Raw genomic sequence first — 17128 nt, 5'->3', positions numbered from 1 at the left:
GCTTCTGTTGGGGACAGAGTGTGGTGGGTGGGTGTGACGCTCTGTACCGCGGGGGAACACCTTACACCCTGAAGTTCATCTTTATAAAATGATTGTGTGGAATCCAATGCAAAGTTTGCCATGGCGGGTGTCTTCGGAAGGCTCGTGATGCACCGAGCATGGTTGTTCTAGTGATGTTGTAGTCATTGTTACAGTCATGTTATAGTAAGGTTGGTTATAGGTTGTAATTACAGGTATATAGTACTGTGGCTGAAAATGTATCCTCATGGCTTAAAGCAAGCCCAGGCAAAAACTCTCCAAGAACAGAGAGGGAGTTCACACCTCGTCAGGGCGTGTATGGGTGAAACCCAGCCCAGCTTCACAGGAACAAAGGTTGCTGGCCTAGGCAACAACAGAAGAATCTGTTAGACTCTCCAGGGAGTCACCCCCTTCCTTTGGTCAGTATGGGACTGCAATGAGGTAATGCTCACCTGACTCTGAATCGGGGCAGGGGGCAAAGCCAAGAGAGAAGAAAGGACATGATAAAAGGGAGAGACATTTGCCATGCTCTCTCTCTCTCTTCCACCTACATCTACGGACACTACACCAAGCAAATGAAGCGCTGACGAAAGGGGAGAGTCTGGCTGTAGAGCAACCAGCCAGCCTGTGGTAAGAAGCATCTAAGGGCTTGGCTACATTTGCGAGTTACAGCGCAATAAAGGAGCCCCGGGCGCACTAGCTCACTCCCCGTCCACACAGGCAAGGCACGTAGAGCGCTCTGACTCCACGGCTACAGTGCTGCTGGTCTCCACCTCAGTAAGTGGAATAGCGTTTGCTGCAACCCCGCTGGAGCGCCGCGGCGCCAGTGTGAATGAGGTGTTGCATTACTGCGCTCTGATGAGCCTCCAGAAACATCCCATAATCCCCTTAAGTCAAGTGGCCACTCTTGTCATTGCTGTGAAGTCGGCCACAGGAATGCAGAAATGCCCGTTGAAAGCTCCGTTTCGGAGAAGCCAGCTGCTTATCAGCTCAGAGAAAAAGTAAACATTTACTGTTTGCTTTGAGTGAGTGAGAGAGAGGTGGGGGGGAAGGGAGGTCTAAACTTACAAGACAGCATGCAGACACACTCTCAGAACCCCAAAAACCCACTCTCTCCCCCCCCACGTACACACAACACACTCTCTGTCACACTTCACCCCACCCTCCCATTTGAAAAACACATTGCAGCCACTTGCATGCTGGGATAGCTGCACACAATGCACCGCTCCCAATGCCACTGCAAGTGCTGCAAATGTGGCCACGCCAGTGCGCTGTCAGTGTGGACAGACTGCAGGGCTTTCCCTACTGTGCTCTACGAAGGCGGGTTTAACTCACAACGCTCTACATCGGCAAGTGTAGTCAGGCCCTAAGTTTGTAAGGGCACTGAAAGTGTTAAGATCAGCTTAGAATGTGTTTAGCTTTTATTTCATTTGACCAATATTGACTTGTTGTGCTTTGACTTATAATCAGTTAAAATTTATCTTTATAGTAATATATCTGTTTGTTTATTCTACCTGAAGCAGTGCGTTTGGTTTGAAGCGTGTCGGAGACTCCCCTTGTGATAACAAGCCTGGTATATAGCAATTTTATTGTTAAATTGACAAACTTATATACGCTTGCAACATCCAGCGGGCATAACTGGACACTGCCAGAGGGAGGTTCCCAGGGTAGTGTCTGGGACCGGAGATATTGGCTAGTGTCATTCGGTTGCACAATCCAAGGAGCAGCTTACATGCCAGAGGCTGTGCGTGAACAGCCCAGGAGTGGGGGTTCCCACAGCAGGGCAGGGTAAGGCTGGCTCCCAGAATCAAGCATTGGAGTGACCTAGCAGATCACCAGTCCACATAACACCAGAGGGGAACGTCACAGTGGGAAAGAGATACAGGGAGATGGGCCGTGTTATTAGGGGGTATTAATATCCCCCAGCTGATATTTGCAAGACACTGCTATTGCCAAGGGATCCAGAAGGGGATATGAGGAATTTTCCTTCTATGGGGATTCAGCTCTGATCTGGCCCTAGAGCAGGGAGATTGGCTATCTCAGGAGGCTGGGGAATGGGACACAAGACCCTTCCTCTTTCGGGGGCACTGGTTCTGATCTGGCCCCATGACTCTGTTCTGGGCCTTTGTTCCAGTCTCTTCCAGGCATCTCTTGTGGGTGGAGAGGCCACCTCTTGAGCCAGCTGAAGACAAAATGGAGGGGTTTCCAGGGCCTTTTATATTCTTCCTCTTGTGGCCAGAAACCCCTTGTTCTCCCGTGCAAAATCAGAGCAACAAGATGGTATTTGTAGCCACATGGAGAAATCACACGTCCATGAATTATTCAGCTTTTTGCAGCCCAACAGCATTGTTTGCATGTTAGTTTGAACGTTCCCAAGGAACGCTCAGATGTGGATTGGGGTCTCCCAAAGTCCACTGTCAATTAAGTATTTCTTGATTGCACACTTACTGGGCATAAGAAAAGGAGTACTTGTGGCATCTTAGAGAAGTCCTTTCTCAAGAAGCTGACCAAATGCTTCCCTGAGGATAATTAGAATCAAACACATTGAGATACAAGTACATGGCCAATATTCATAACTTAAAATACAAAAATGATACACACATACAGACAGCATAATCATAACCAGCAAATACAGTCTTTCCATAGACACCGGATTTGACCTCCCCTGTACAAGACCTGGTGCAACCAGGGACCCTGGTTGCAACAATGATCTATACGGTCACAGTTCATGTCAATAATGTCACAGCATGGTGGACTGGTGAGGATCTTTCCATAGCGTCCTCCTGCCCCACCACACACCCAGTGGCTTCAGAGCATGTCCCTGCAAAGTACCTGGCCTTAGCTAGCACAGCCCACCTCCAACCCACTGCCCCCTGGCCCCTGGCCCTAGTCCTTCCCTATACCCTAGTGCCCTGGGGCTAGAGAGGCTAGTTGCCGAAGTGCTCTGACAGGGAAAGCGGGATGGGCAAAAGTGGGAGTCCCATGGCAGGTGGTGGAGCCGAGATGAATGAGAGAGGAGATAAGGACATGGTGAGGCTGATGAGACACTGGGGCCAAGACAGGCGACTCGTAGTGTTGCTCTCCGCATAGAGCCACAAGCGGTGTGGGGGGGGGGGTGCAAAAATTCATCCCAGAGTCCAGATCAGGAAACGAGGAGCCACAAAGGCCAGGTCAGGATGGGGCTGGGAGGCAGGAGATCCCAGTGCAGCATGCTCCCACCTGTAAGATAGCTCTGCTCCAAGGGGCTGAATGCTAAGGTCACAGAGCCCAGGTTGGGAAACTGGGAGCCACGCGGCCCACACCAGTATGGAGCTGGGACGTAGCCCACCCCAGAGCAGAATGCTCCTGCTGGGAAGGAGGCCAGGAGAAAAGGGGGCGTGGGAGATGTGACACGACGGGGATGGGGTTCCCGTATCCTCCTCCCCTAGACTCATGGCCCCCCTGCCTGGCAAATGTAGCCCCTATGAGTCAAGCTGTAGCATCAGAGTCACACGGCTGAGTTTCTAGAGGCAGGAAGAGCGGTTCTGACCACCTGGCTTCCCCTTGACCCTCTCTGCAGCTGCTCAGTGCTGGGGCAGGGAGAGAGCATCTGCGATGTCAATGATTGGGTTGTGGAGGGAGACCCCAGAGCTCCCTGCCACGCCTGCTGTCAGGCCAGACTGAGCTGCCCCTCCGTCCAAGACTGGGCCTTTCTCATCAGGAGAGAACCCCGGGGTCCTGCCTCCCACCCGCCCAGCTCACCCCAAACATTAAGCCTTTGTCGTGAGCACTCACTGGAGAGGTAGAAATCTTCACTGTGAGATCTGTTAAATTGCTTCTTTCTCCCAGATCTAGACCCCAGAGATATGAAATGTTCAATGTCTTAAGAAGTTCTATCTATCTGTCCCCATAACATATTTACAGATCAATCTAATCTATCTATCTATCCATCCACATTCACCCCCATCTCTCTCTCCCAGTACACCCTCGTATCTATCTATCGTCTTTTAAGTCTCTGGCTTTCAGTAAACTGCACTTTTGTGGATAACACTTCTGTCGTTCAACTGTGTGAACCCCCCCGCAAACCAAACAGAGAGTTTTACTAACAGAAAATGCCGGTGTGAACAGCTCTTGGTCAAAGAGATTTTCACATCTTCATGTCAGCACCTGCGATCCACAAACAGCATGTCAGGGGCGTAGTCCTGCCCCCCCGAATCAGAGGGAGACCTTGTGTGCTGCCTTGATCCACCTTCAAAGTGCGTCTCTCCCAGCAGAGGTCAGGACTCCTGGCTTCTATTGTCGCTCTGGCAGGGGAGTGGGGTGGAGTTGGTTAGAGGATGGGGGGCAGGGAATCAGGACTGTTGACTTCTATTGTTGCATTGGGTGGGGAGTGGGATCGAGTGGGTTAGAGCAGGAGGGACTGGGGACCATGATCTTGGTTGCGGTCTGTGTAGAACCCAATGTGACAGGGCCCCCAATCTCAATAGGGGGGTCTGTGCAAAGCCTGGCATTAGGGGGCCCCCCAATCTCAGTTGGGATGGGTCTGTGCAGCACCAAGAGACACGGAGTCCTCAACCTCGGTCGGTAAGATTGTGCAGCACCCGGCGCGATGGGTTCCTGATCTCAGTCGGGGACTGTGCAGCGCCCGGCGCAATGGGGTCCCTGATCTCTGTCAAGGTCTGTGCAGGGCCTGGTGCAATGGGGTCCCTGATCTCAGCTGGGGTCTGAGCAGACCCACCCATCACTCACATGACTCAGGAACTGAGCTGAGGAATATTTTGGCTCCAGGGCCTGTCGGCAGTTAGGGCTGGCCACAAGGGGGCCCCACCAGTTTCTACAGCAACGCCAGTCATGCCTAGCGTGGCCCACGTTCCCACTGCTCTCAGTGGCTATAAAAGCCACCACTCACAATCCACGGGTTGTGTGTGGCTTTGCACTGCCCACTAGAGACCAAACCCAACCACTGCATCAACCCACTAATTACGAGCCACGGACTCTTTTCAGAGTGCACTGCCCCCTAGTGGCCATACCTAGCCACTACCCCGGCTCGCTAATTATAGGCCACAGAATCTGTCCACACTGCACCGTCCTTTAATGGCCCCATTGAGGAAATGCAGTGACCCATTATTATATTGCACACTGACAGGTTTCAGAGTAGCAGCCGTGTTATTCTGTATTCGCAAAAAGAAAAGGAGGACTTGTGGCACCTTAGAGACTAACAAATTTATTAGAGCATAAGCTTTCGTGAGCTACAGCTCACGTCGGATGCATTTGGTGGAAAAAACAGAGGAGAGATTTATATACCCACACAGAGAACATGAAACAATGGGTTTATCATACACATTGTAAGGAGAGTGATCACTTAAGATAAGCCATCACCAGCAGCGGGGGGGGGGGGGGAGGACTAATTAATTTGTTAGTCTCTAAGGTGCCACAAGTACTCCTTTTCTTTTTGCGAATACAGACTTACAGGGCTGCTACTCTGAAAACTGTAAGGAGAGTGATCACTTAAGATAAGCCATCACCAGCAGCAGGGGGGGGAAAGGAGGAAAACCTTTCATGGTGACAAGCAAGGTAGGCTAATTCCAGCAGTTAACAAGAATATCTGAGGAACAGTGGGGGGTGGGGTGGGGGGGAAGAAATACCATGGGGAAATAGTTTTACTTTGTGTAATGACTCATCCATTCCCAGTCTCTATTCAAGCCTAAGTTAATTGTATCCACTTTGCAAATTAATTCCAATTCAGCAGTCTCTCGTTGGAGTCTGGTTTTGAAGCTTTTTTGTTGAAGTATAGCCACCCTCAGGTCTGTAATGGAGTGACCAGAGAGATTGAAGTGTTCTCCAAGGAGGTTTTCCTCCTTTCTCCGCCCCCCCCCCCCCCCCCGCTGCTGGTGATGGCTTATCTTAAGTGATCACTCTCCTTACAGTGTGTATGATAAACCCATTGTTTCATGTTCTCTGTGTGTGTATATAAATCTCTCCTCTGTTTTTTCCACCAAATGCATCCGATGAAGTGAGCTGTAGCTCACGAAAGCTTATGCTCTAATAAATTTGTTAGACTCTAAGGTGCCACAAGTACTCCTTTCCATATTGCACACTGTAGAGTTGGCATGTGAAACTATACCTCCCCTTCATAGTTAGTGCAGCTATTACAACATCTGGGAAACAGGGAGGGGAGGAATTGATACAAATTAAATAATCTGTAATCAAACATGCAAATGAGGCACCAGGTCATTTGTGTAATGCCACCAGAGTTCCTAGAGCCCAGAGTTTTCGTAGGTGTGCTACAGAACATGGTTGATGTCATGGATGGTAAGTGGATGTCTCTGTTGCTACAACAGAGTAAACCAATGGAACTGCCTGCCACTGGATTGTCACTAATTATGGATCTCTCTGTCTCTCTTCCTCTAGGGGAGGTCAGAAGCCGACAGCCCCTCCTGGGTGGTGGAACCCGTCACATCAGCCATGCCAAGATTTGATGCCTTCATCCCCCTCCTCATCATCATCTTCCCCGGGGCATCCTCCCATTATCACACAGGCACAGAAAATGAATGCAAGAAGCACACGGCCTTCGTGCCAGGGCACAGCTTGGTAGGAAGGATCATCGATGTGACCACAAAGGCCTGGAAGGGGCCGAACTGGTGGACAGCAGTGACTGGAAGCGTCCAAATGGCACCTGCACCCTGTGCCGGAACCAACTGCAGGGAGGGCAGTGGCAGAGGCTGCCGCTGGCTGTGGTGGACTGGAGGGCCCACGTCTCGTGCCGACGGAAGCCGAGTAGCTCAGTGCAGCAGTCGGCCCTGGGCATGTTGGAGCTGGCCGTGTCCCTGGTGCAGAACGACTGGAAGGTGGGGCTGGACATGCCTGTGAAGCCCAAGGTTAAATGTCCAGGTGGTGCTGGCCGGATCACACTCCAACCTGGCCAATTTCCTAGTAGACCACATGCGGAAGGACAAATACAGCTTCGCAAGCCATGAGGTCTCCTGCGGCTATTACAGGTGAGAGCCAGCCTGAGTCAGTAGGGCTCATCTGGAGTTGGGATCACAGCAACAGCACAAAGTGACACAGGGCCCTTCCCCTCTAGTGGGCTCTGGTTCCCATCCGGCCCCAGGACAGGAGACTAGCTGGTTTAGGGAAGCAGAGAATGAGACATGGGGACTTTCCTCTGTAGGAGATGCCAGCTCACATCTGTTCTTGTTCTTGTCCTGTGTGTCAGGACAGCCCTGTGGCCTGCAGTGGCCAGAGCACGGGCAGTCTGTCAGGGCTATCAAGCAGCCGGCAGTATCCCCACGAGGGTTGTGAGGTTCGGCAGACTGGGTGGTTGCTTTGATTAGGAGCCACCTGCTTAGATCCTTACTTGTGGGTTAGCTGGGACCTTAGGATGCACAGCTAATGACCTCAGCTGACTCACCGGGCTGAGCACACTTCTCCTCCTGTGTCCCTGACCAGGTTCCTGGCCAGCGAGATGCCCCCACTCACCAGCCATTTCACTCTGGTACTGGAGAACCTCCTGTACCAGTAGGACAGCAAATCCAAGCTGGAGTACGAGCAGCTAATCAGCAACTATGGCACTAACTACATGTCCGAGCTACAGCTGGGGGGCCGGGCATGGGACATGATGGCCGTGTGGGTCTGCGAAGCAGCAATGAGCAACTTGACTGATGACGAGATCGAGGACTGCTTGAGCATGGAGGCAGCCAAGAGTATCGGAATGGGGTTGATCAAGGGTGGGTACAGCAATTGTGGGGAGGAGAAGAAGGGGAAGGTCCAGGGGAGCTTCCATGAGATGTATTGGGAGCGCCATGTGGAGGTGGACGGAGGAAACAGCACGGCTGACATGATCTTTTCCAGGAGTGATACCAAGGTCTACTCAGCCTGGATAAAGAGCCTCAAAGACAACCCTGGCCTGGTGTCCTATTCACTGCACCCCATCCACAACTTGCTGGAGCAGGATGACCCCAAGCGGCAGGCACCGATGTGGGCAATCAGTGAGTACATCCGTGAGAGGGCTTTGCACCCGAAGTTTCCCCCCAGGGACTCAACGCAGTGCCCATGACCCCTGCTCCTGCTTCTGCCCTGGGGATACAATGACCAACACCATGTGCTGTTCATGGGAGCACAGCCTGGGGAAGCTGATAGTGACAGTGAAGAAGGCCAGCGGCCTGTGGGGGGACTACTTTACTGCTACAGATGCCTTCATCAAGGTCTTCTTTGAGAGAAGGGAGATCCGCACGGGCACCATCTGGAACAACAACAATCCCATCTGGAACATCCACTTGGACTTCGGTACCGTCCGCATCACCAGCACCATCAACATGTGCATAGAGGTTTGGGATGAAGACAACTGGTACCATGACTTGCTGGGAAGCTGTGACATACCGCTGGAGGTTGGGGGTCCCCAGCAGAAGGATTGCTACCTAAACCATGGCTGCATCTGGTTCCAGTACAGCCTGCGCTGTGGGACCCCTTCAACTATGTCTCCCAGAGACCCCAGCTGGGAACAGCCAACGGGAAGGAGGCGGAGGCCTTCTGGTGAGCCCCATAGATAGGGGATCGGAGAGGGGCATGGGTGTGCATTGGTCAATAGCACCCCTGTCCCCCAGAGCATTTCCTAGTTCCCGCTCTGCAGACACTACTGAGCTTCATGCTGTCACCCCTGCTCGGGAATCAGTTTTTCCTATGCCCATAAGAGACGGTCTGCTCCTGTGGCCCAAAATCCTCACAGCTCCCTCTGGAAAAATATCCCACCATGAACCGCCCATTCCAGATCCATCAGACCAGCCTGTCCAATGATTCCAACCATCCAATGTGCCCATCTAACCAACAAACCAAAGCATGTACCTACTGCATCCAACCTCTCTGCCCCCCGCATTCAGCCAACTGTGAGCCAACCAACCAACAAATTGTTGCGTTTAGTTTGTCCAACGTATTCAACCAGTAAACCACCAATTGGATTTAGTGTATCCAATGTATCCAACCAACCTATCAAAGAATGTGTGACGTGCATCCACCATATCCATCCCTCCACCTAACTAATGCATATATCTAGTGCATCTAAAGTATGCAACAAACCAAACAATGAATGTATCTAGTGCATCCAAACAGCCAATGATTTTATCTAGAGCATCCAATGTAATAAGCCAGCCCGCCAGCCAACCAACATATGTGTTTAGGATGTCCGCTTTAACCAACCAACTAACAAATGTATTTAGCGTATCCAGCCAACCTGCCAACCAGTGTATCCAATGCACCTAATGTATCCATCCAGCCAACCAAAAAGTGTATGTACTAGTGCATCTGGTGTATCCACCCAACTAGTGTCTTATGTACGTCTAACCAACATGTGTAGCCAGTGCAACCAACCAACCACTGAATGTCAAATACATCCAGTCAATCAATATGTGCTGGCAGTGCAACTAATCCACCACCCCATATATCCATCCACCCACTGTAATTACCTGTCTAGTGCATCCAGCTGAAAAGAGATCATCAGGAGCAAAGCTCAACCCCATCCTATTGTGGCATCAGGGATTAACCCTCTGCAGAAACCCGAAGATACTCCAGAAATAGGCACAGTTCTAAACACCTAGTGGATGGGATGGGCTCCAAGAAGGAGGATTCATTAGGGGGCTGTTCCCTAACTGTCATTTCTTTTGCTTTCCACAATTATCCAGCAACTTCGACGTTAATTATCTTATCCTGAGTGTTCAGGCCCCACCCACCATCCAGCTGGATATTCCGTGCTCAGATGATCAACAGAGATGATGCTACATCACTTGCCTTTGGTAGGATTCAGAATTAACACCCACAAGGACATGTCATAGGCCTATTGATTCAGGCTGTCAGCAAGCTCAGGGAGCTGGCACTGCATTGGGGTCACATTGAAAAGGAAAAATCCCTCTAATTCTGGGATTAAAGCATCTTCCTGGCTCATCCGTATCTGCATCTGTGAGAGCCTAGATTAAGAGATCCATGGTGCTGCTAACTGGTAATGAGGGTTGTTAACTCTGAACCTTACCAACTGTACCCTAAAAATCTCGAGCCTGGAAAACTGCCATGCAGCTTTGCATCTCCACCACAAAACTATTTGTTTCTGGGAGAATTCCAGCTCTCTGGATCTTTGCAAATGTATCTCCTTGCTTTAATAAACATTTGTGAAGGCAAAGTTCTAAGCAGGAAGCCTTCTGATTCTTCTAACCTCTGGGACCTGGACCTAGATGTAGAGTAGAAATGAGTGGCTGCAATACATGCTTGGGAACACGAGGGGGAGCTCTAGGCTGGGCAGGAGTGAGGCATGGCAAGACAGGGGAGCTAAATAGCTGGATGAATTTGCTGCAATGGGGAATCCAGTGTAATGTGACTAACCCCAGCCAAGGGATTGGGTTCTGTCGGGGACAGAGTGGGGTGGGTGGGAAAGAGATACAGGGAGATAGGCAGTGTTCTTAGGGGGCATTAATATCCCCCAGCTGACATTTGCAAGTCACTGCTATTACCACATGCCCCAAAACTGCAGAATTAACTGAAAACGGCTTAGCAAGTGCTCCTGTCTCTAGGACCCAGATGCCCAGCTCCCAATGGGATCCAAACCCCAAATAAATCCATTTTGCTCTGTATAAAGCTTATACAGGGTAAACTCATAAATCGTCCACCCTTTATAACACTGATAGAGAAATATGCACAGGTGTTTGCTCCCCAGGTATTAATCACTTACTCTGGATTAATTATTAAGCAAAAAATGATTTTATTATTAAGTATAAAAAGCAGGATTTAAGTGGTTCCAAGTAATAACAGACAGAACAAAGTTAGTTACCAAGCAAAATAAAACAAAACATGCAAGTCTAAGCCTAATACATTAAGGAACTGATTACTGATGAAATTTCATCCTCAGAGATGTTCCAATAAGCTTCTTTCATGGACTGGACTCCTTCCTAGTCTGGGTCCAGCAATCACTCACACACCTGTAGTTACTGTCCTCTGTTCCAGTTTCTTTCAGGCATCTCTTGTGGGTGGAGAGGCCATCCCTTGAGCCAGATGAAGACAAAATGGAAGGGTATCCAGGGCCTTTTATATTCTTCCTCTTGTGGCCGGAAACCTCTTGTTCTCCCGTGCAAAATCACGGGAGAACAGCAACAGCAACAAGATAAGAGTTTTTAGCCACATGGACAAATCACATGTCCATGAACGATTCAGCTTTTTGCAGGCCGATGCCATTGTTTACATGTTAGTTTGAATGTTCCCAGGGAAGCTCAGATGCGGATTGGCATCTCCCAAAGTCCATTGTCAGTTAAGTGTTTCTTGATTGGGCACTTACTGAGAATAGTCCTTTCTCAAGAAGCTGACCAAATGCTTCCCTGGGGCTAATTAGAATCAAACACATTGAGATACATCGCCAATATTCTTAACTTCAAATACAAAAATGATACACACATACAGACAGCATAAACATAAACTGCAGAATACAACCTTTCCATAGAAACCTGACTTGACCTCCTCTGTACAAGACCTGGTGCAACCATAGGACCCTCGTTGCAATAGTGATCTATACAGTCACAATTCATGTCAATAACGTCACAGCAAGGTGCGCTGGAGAGGACCTTTCCATAGCCTCCTCCCGCCCAACCACACACCCCGTGGCTTCAGAGAAAGCCCCTGAAGAGTACATGGCCCTAGTTGGTGTGCCCACCTCCATCCTGCTGCCATCTGGCTGCTAGCCCTTCCCCGTACCCCAGTGCCCTGGGCATGGGCAGAGCATGAATCAGCTAGTTGCTACAGGTTTCAGAGTAGCAGCCGTGTTAGTCTGTATTCGCAAAAAGAAAAGGAGTACTTGTAAATGCTCTAATAAATTTGTTAGTCTCTAAGGTGCCACAAGTACTCCTTTTCTAGTTGCTACAGTATCCAGGGCAATACTATAAGCCCCCAGGGACAGTGGGATGGGCAGAAATGGGAGCCCCATGGCAGGTGCTGGAGCCGAGATGAAGGGGAGGGGGAATAAGGACATGGTGAGGCCGATGAGACACAGGGGCCCACACAGGCGTCTCATAGTGTCACTCTCCTCATAGAACCATGGGCCAGTCGTGGTGGTGGAGAATGTGTGAGGGTGCAAAAATTCATCCCAGAGCTCAGATCAGGAAATGGGGAGCCACAAAAGCCAGGTCAGGATGGGGCTTGGAGGCTGGAGATCCCAGTGCAGCATGGTCCTGCCTCCAAGCTACCACTGCTGCAAGGGAGGTGGAAACTGGGGCCGAATGCTAAGGTCACAGAGTCTAGGTCGGGAAACTGGGAACCACGTGGCGCAGACCAGGATGGAGCTGGGACGTAGCCCACCCCGGAGCAGAATGCTCCTGCTGGGAAGAAGGCCAGGAGAAAAGGGGGCATGGCAGACATGGCAGAAAGGGCACGGGATTCCCGTAGCCCCCTCCCCTAGAATCATGGCCATAGGCACCGACTCCGTGGGTGCTCTGGGGCTGGAGCACCCACGGGGAAATATTGGTGGGTGCTCTGCACCCACTGGCAGCCCCCCCACCCTCCCACCCCAGCTCACTTCCACCTCTGCCCCGCCTCCTTCCCCTGAGCGTGCTCTATCCCGCTTCTCCCCCCTCCCTCCCAGCGCTTGCAGCCGTGAAACAGGTGTTTCGCGCAGCAAACGCTGGGAGGGAGGGGGAACACGGCGCACTCAGGGAAGAGGCGGGGCCAAGGCAGGGATTTGGGGAGGGGTCTAACGGGGAAGGGAGGGGGGCAGAGTTGGGGCAGGGACTTTACGGAAGGGGTTGGAATGGTGGCAGGGCAGGGGCAGGGAAGGGGTGGAGTCGGGGTGGGGCCGGGGGGCGTGAGCACCCACCGGCGCCAGGTAAAGATGGCGCTTATGGTCATGGCACCCGTCTGGCACATGTAGCCCCTCTGACTCAAGCTGTAGCATCGGGCAGCGCTACAGCCTCACATCTGAGTTTCTAGAGGCAGGAAGAGTAGTTCTGACCACAGGCTTCCCCCCGCCCCCTCTCTAGCTGCACAGCGCTGGGGTAGGGAGAGAGCACATGTGAGTCAGGGATGGGGGAGTGGGGGGAGATCCCAGAGCTCCCTGCCACGCCCGCTGCCTCGCCAGTCAGAGCTGCCCCTCCGTCCAGGCCTGGGCCTTTCTCCCAGATCTAGAACCCGGAGATATGAAATGTTTAATGTGTTAAGTTCTATCTATCTGTCCCCATTACATATTTACAGCTCTATCTATCTATGTCCATACATCCCCCTTCTATTTATGCATCCACCCCATACACCCAACTCTATCTATCTATCTCTCTATCTATCCCCATACACCCTCGTAACTATCTATCTATCCCCATACACCCCCCCATCCCCATCCACCTCCGTCTATCTATCTATCTGTCTGTCTATCCCCATACACCCTCATATCTATCTATCTATCTATCATCTTATGTGACTCTGGCTTTGTCTACGCTGCACTCTTGTGGGTAAAACGTCTGTCAATCAGAGGTGTGAAAAACACACACACACACACACACACCGCCAAATGACAAAAGTTTGATCAAGAAAAAGTGCTTGGTCAAAGATCTTCAACGTCAGCCCCTGCAACCCACAAAGAGCATGTCAGGGGCATAGTCCTACCCCCCGAATCAGAGTACATGAAGGGCCAAAATACAAGGCTACATCCTCCCTTGGATCTCATCGGCGGCAGGATATCAGGCTAGAGGGGCCCATGGGTCTACTCCAGGGTAGCACAGAGGGAGAAAGATACCGGGCTCGATGGGACCATGGGTCTGATCAGGAGTGGCAGGGTAGGGGTAGGATACCAGGCTAGCTGAACTCAGGGGTGTGACACTGCACGCCATATGTGTCATCATAATATTATTATAATATGATTATGGGCATAATTATGATGCATTTTCTACAAGATAAGTTATGTGGGGGTCATTGGAAAAGTTACGATTTTCTGAATGTGATTATCCTATGTGTATGAATGTATCATTTTTGTATCTAAATTTAGGAATATTGGCTATATCTTTGTATTTCAATCATGCTGATTCTGCGTGACACCCACAACTAGACTTTCTGGTACAACAATGGCGAAGCCGGACTGTGGAATAGCTTAACCTTCCTGTGGGCATTTTGGCCAGCTTGTAAACAATGGCTGCTACAACAATGCAAGGGCATGTGATCAGACCACACGTCTCTGGACTCCATCTTGGGATGTCAGTATTTTTCCACAAACTGGTCTTGGAACCAAGCTTTGAAACAAAGAGTTGCCACCCTATGCTAAAGCTATATAAGGCAGAGAGTGCCATCGTCTGGTTCTTCACTCTCCACACAAGAAGACTCCTGGAAACATGAGAAACAAAGACTAAACTGGGGGAAGTGCTGGACCCAGGCTAACGGGATTTTTAGCCTCGGTATGTAAGACCTGGGGCTTCCAAGATGTAAAGCAAATACAGCTTGCCCCTTAAGAACCTGCAGCCCCAATTGCAGCTCCTCCAGAACCTCCCACTGCCATTCGGGCTGCACTTTCCCCCCCACCTCTTCACATATTCATACTGTTTCTGTGGACCCAGGAAGTCAAAGTTTGTCCCAGTGCTTTTCCTGCCCCACCCCCTGCCTGTCTCCAGGTCATTCCCCTTATCTTCCATTGCCCCCCCTTGTTCAGCCCCCTTGCTTTGTGAGCCCATGCCCCCTCCCTAAGTGCTTGTGCCCCCTTTATATTGCCCCCCCACACTGTTCACTATCCCCCCATTGATATTGTAATCTCTCTCTCCCCAGTGCAGCCGGAGGAGCCAGTATCCCTATCCCATGCTGCTGATCACGCCCCCCCCAGCCTCGATAGACCTTCCCACACCCCACCCTATTGGTATCCTTCCCCTCTCCTGCCCGCACCCTAGTGGGGATAAGTGGTTTGCCTTTCCCCTCTCCCCTAACCATCCCTTCTCTCGCCTGCCTCGTGCCAAAATACTGGGGGAAACTGTGAGTGGGGCCCCTCACGTTGACCCTGTGGCCCCACCCCTGCCAAATCCCCCATCTCTCCCTGTGGCTAATCTCTTCACCACCACCACCCCCGGCCCCTCTGCCTCCGCCCCTCATCGGGCACCGCTGGACATGGGTCCGGACTCCGCAGCTGCCATGGCCACGGCCCCCTCCAGTTTGCGGGGAGCCTCCTTGGCTGGTAAAAAGGGCCAGGGGAAGAAAAAGGGCAAGAGCCCGCCCGTCTCCCGGGATGTCAATAAGGCCTCCCGCTAGCTGGAGGTCTCCCTGGCTCCGGCTGCCATTGCTGCTCGGGGTGGCCCTGCCGGCCTGCCCTCTGGGGGCCAGCGACTGACCCCACCTCCATCTCTGGGGTCTCTTCTGGCTGGCTGCGGGTTGCTTGCTGCTCCCTCGGAGCCGGCTGCTGTTACCATTGAGGAGGAGCCCAAGGAGGACCCTGTTGGGGGAGCGCGCAGACTGATGCTGGACACGGTGGAGGGGCTTCGTTGCTGAACTGAGTGACTTTCCTCTTTGCTCCTGTGGTGGTGGTAGCTACAGTTGTTGTGGGGAGCAGGGGGAGTGGTGTGGGGCCCTCCCCCTAGCCCATCTGCTCCCACATCCAGCACCCCCACTTACCATCTGGAGCTGCTCTTCACCCCTCCACACAGCTGTTTGCTGCGCCCTGCTTTACCATCTGGGGCTGACTGCAGCAGCAGGCAAAGACTTGTGCAAATGCTCCTGCCTTTCCCTTCCTTTCCCTACCATGCTGCATTAGAAAGTGAGTCGTCCCCCCCACCCTGCCCGGTTTTGCTCACCAGCTTCCCTGCAGCATTTTGTCCCCTTGCCAGTTGTTGCCTGCCTCGCCGCCCCTTGCTGCCCATTTTGCTTCCCTTCCCTGCTGTTGACTGGCCTCCTTAGGGGTTTTTGGTTACTTTCCCGGCCCTGCCCCACCCCCTGAGTGTTTCTTAGTTTGCCTGCCCCACCCCAGCCCTTCAGTGTCTGTTGGTTTGCCTGTCCCGCCCTCAATCCTGTGGGTCCTCCCTGTGCTTGACCCGCCCCCACCCACATCCTGTTTCCAGTCCTGTCCCTTTTCCCCCTTACCATCCATTGCGCCCCCACTCAGTCCCCTTGCTTTGTGAGCCCATATCCTCTTCCTAAGCACTTCCTCTTCTCCCTTTTATGTTGCCTCCTCTGTTCACTGCACACCCCCCCCCCCACACACAATGATATTGTAGTCCCTGCCCTTCCCAGGGCATCCAGAGGAGCCAGCATCCCCACCCTGCCAGTGACTGTGCCCCACCCCCCTGCCTCAATTGGCCTCCCTGCACCCCCTGCCCCCCACTGGCACCTGCCTGTCCTGCCTTCAGCCTAGTGGAGAGGAGTTAAGCCATATCAATGTGACCGGTGCAGCAAGACTTTCCCCTAGCCAGCCGTCCTAGCCATGGACTAGCGGATCCACACCGGCGAGCACCCCTACATGTGCCTGCAGTGCGACAAGACCCTCCTGGCCTCCTGGGATCTCAAGCGGCCCCAGCTGGTGCACTCGAGCGAGCAGCTGTTCCAGTGCGGCTGCTGCAGAAAGAACTTTGTGGTCTCCTCCAGCCTCCACGAGCATGAGCAGATGCACGGCTAGCAGTGGGGTGGGGAGGGGGAGGAAGCAGGGGCACTGTGGTACCAACAGCGGGGGCAGCACCTGCAGGTAGGCCCCGGGGCACCCACCTGCGCCAAATACGGGGAGGCCTTCTCCTTGCCCTACAACCTGCATAAGCACAAGGAGCTCCACTCCATCCTGCGCCCCTTCCCGTACCCCAAGTGCAGCAAGGGCTTCTCTGACCGTGCCGGCATGAGCCCCACCCCACAGTCTAGGCACCGTTGCTCTGTGCATTGCTGTGGCCCCTTCTCTGTCTTTGAGGGTGGCTCTCTGCATCACTGGGGACCCTCCCCCCTCTTTTGGGGGCTTGGCTCTGTGCACCACTGGGGCCCACCCCCACTGGGGGCTTGGCTCTTTGGTCACCCCACCCCACTCAGGTCGGTGTGACCCTCTGATCTCCCTGGGGCTCCTGGCTCTACTCAGCCCTTATGGGAGCCCCACCCCTCTATATGGCTCTGTGGCCCCCGAGGCTCCTCCCCCTCCTGAGTCCCTGGGGGGCATGGCTCTGAGCTCCTATGC

The 17128-nt window shown here is 52.4% G+C and overlaps 2 protein-coding genes and 1 pseudogene across 3 annotated transcripts in view; all 3 read left to right on the top strand.

Annotated features, from left to right (window-relative positions):
* Positions 1-17128, top strand: part of LOC119856804 (perforin-1-like) — a 106583-nt gene that overhangs the window by 20322 nt on the left and 69133 nt on the right. The gene's annotated exons all lie outside the window — the stretch shown is intronic.
* Positions 4225-17128, top strand: part of LOC119856806 (perforin-1-like) — a 70676-nt gene continuing 57772 nt past the window's right edge. For both annotated transcript variants that reach the window (XM_043517172.1, XM_043517173.1), the window contains exon 1: positions 4225-4273. The gene's annotated coding sequence lies outside the window, so the exon portion shown is untranslated. The remainder of the gene's footprint in view (positions 4274-17128) is intronic.
* On the top strand, positions 6303-9502 carry LOC119856807 (annotated as a pseudogene).

The sequence above is a fragment of the Dermochelys coriacea genome, chromosome 6 (genome assembly GCF_009764565.3).
Source record: "Dermochelys coriacea isolate rDerCor1 chromosome 6, rDerCor1.pri.v4, whole genome shotgun sequence".
In the NCBI taxonomy this organism is placed as follows: Eukaryota; Metazoa; Chordata; order Testudines; family Dermochelyidae; genus Dermochelys; species Dermochelys coriacea.
This window is presented reverse-complemented; position numbering and strand designations above follow the sequence as displayed.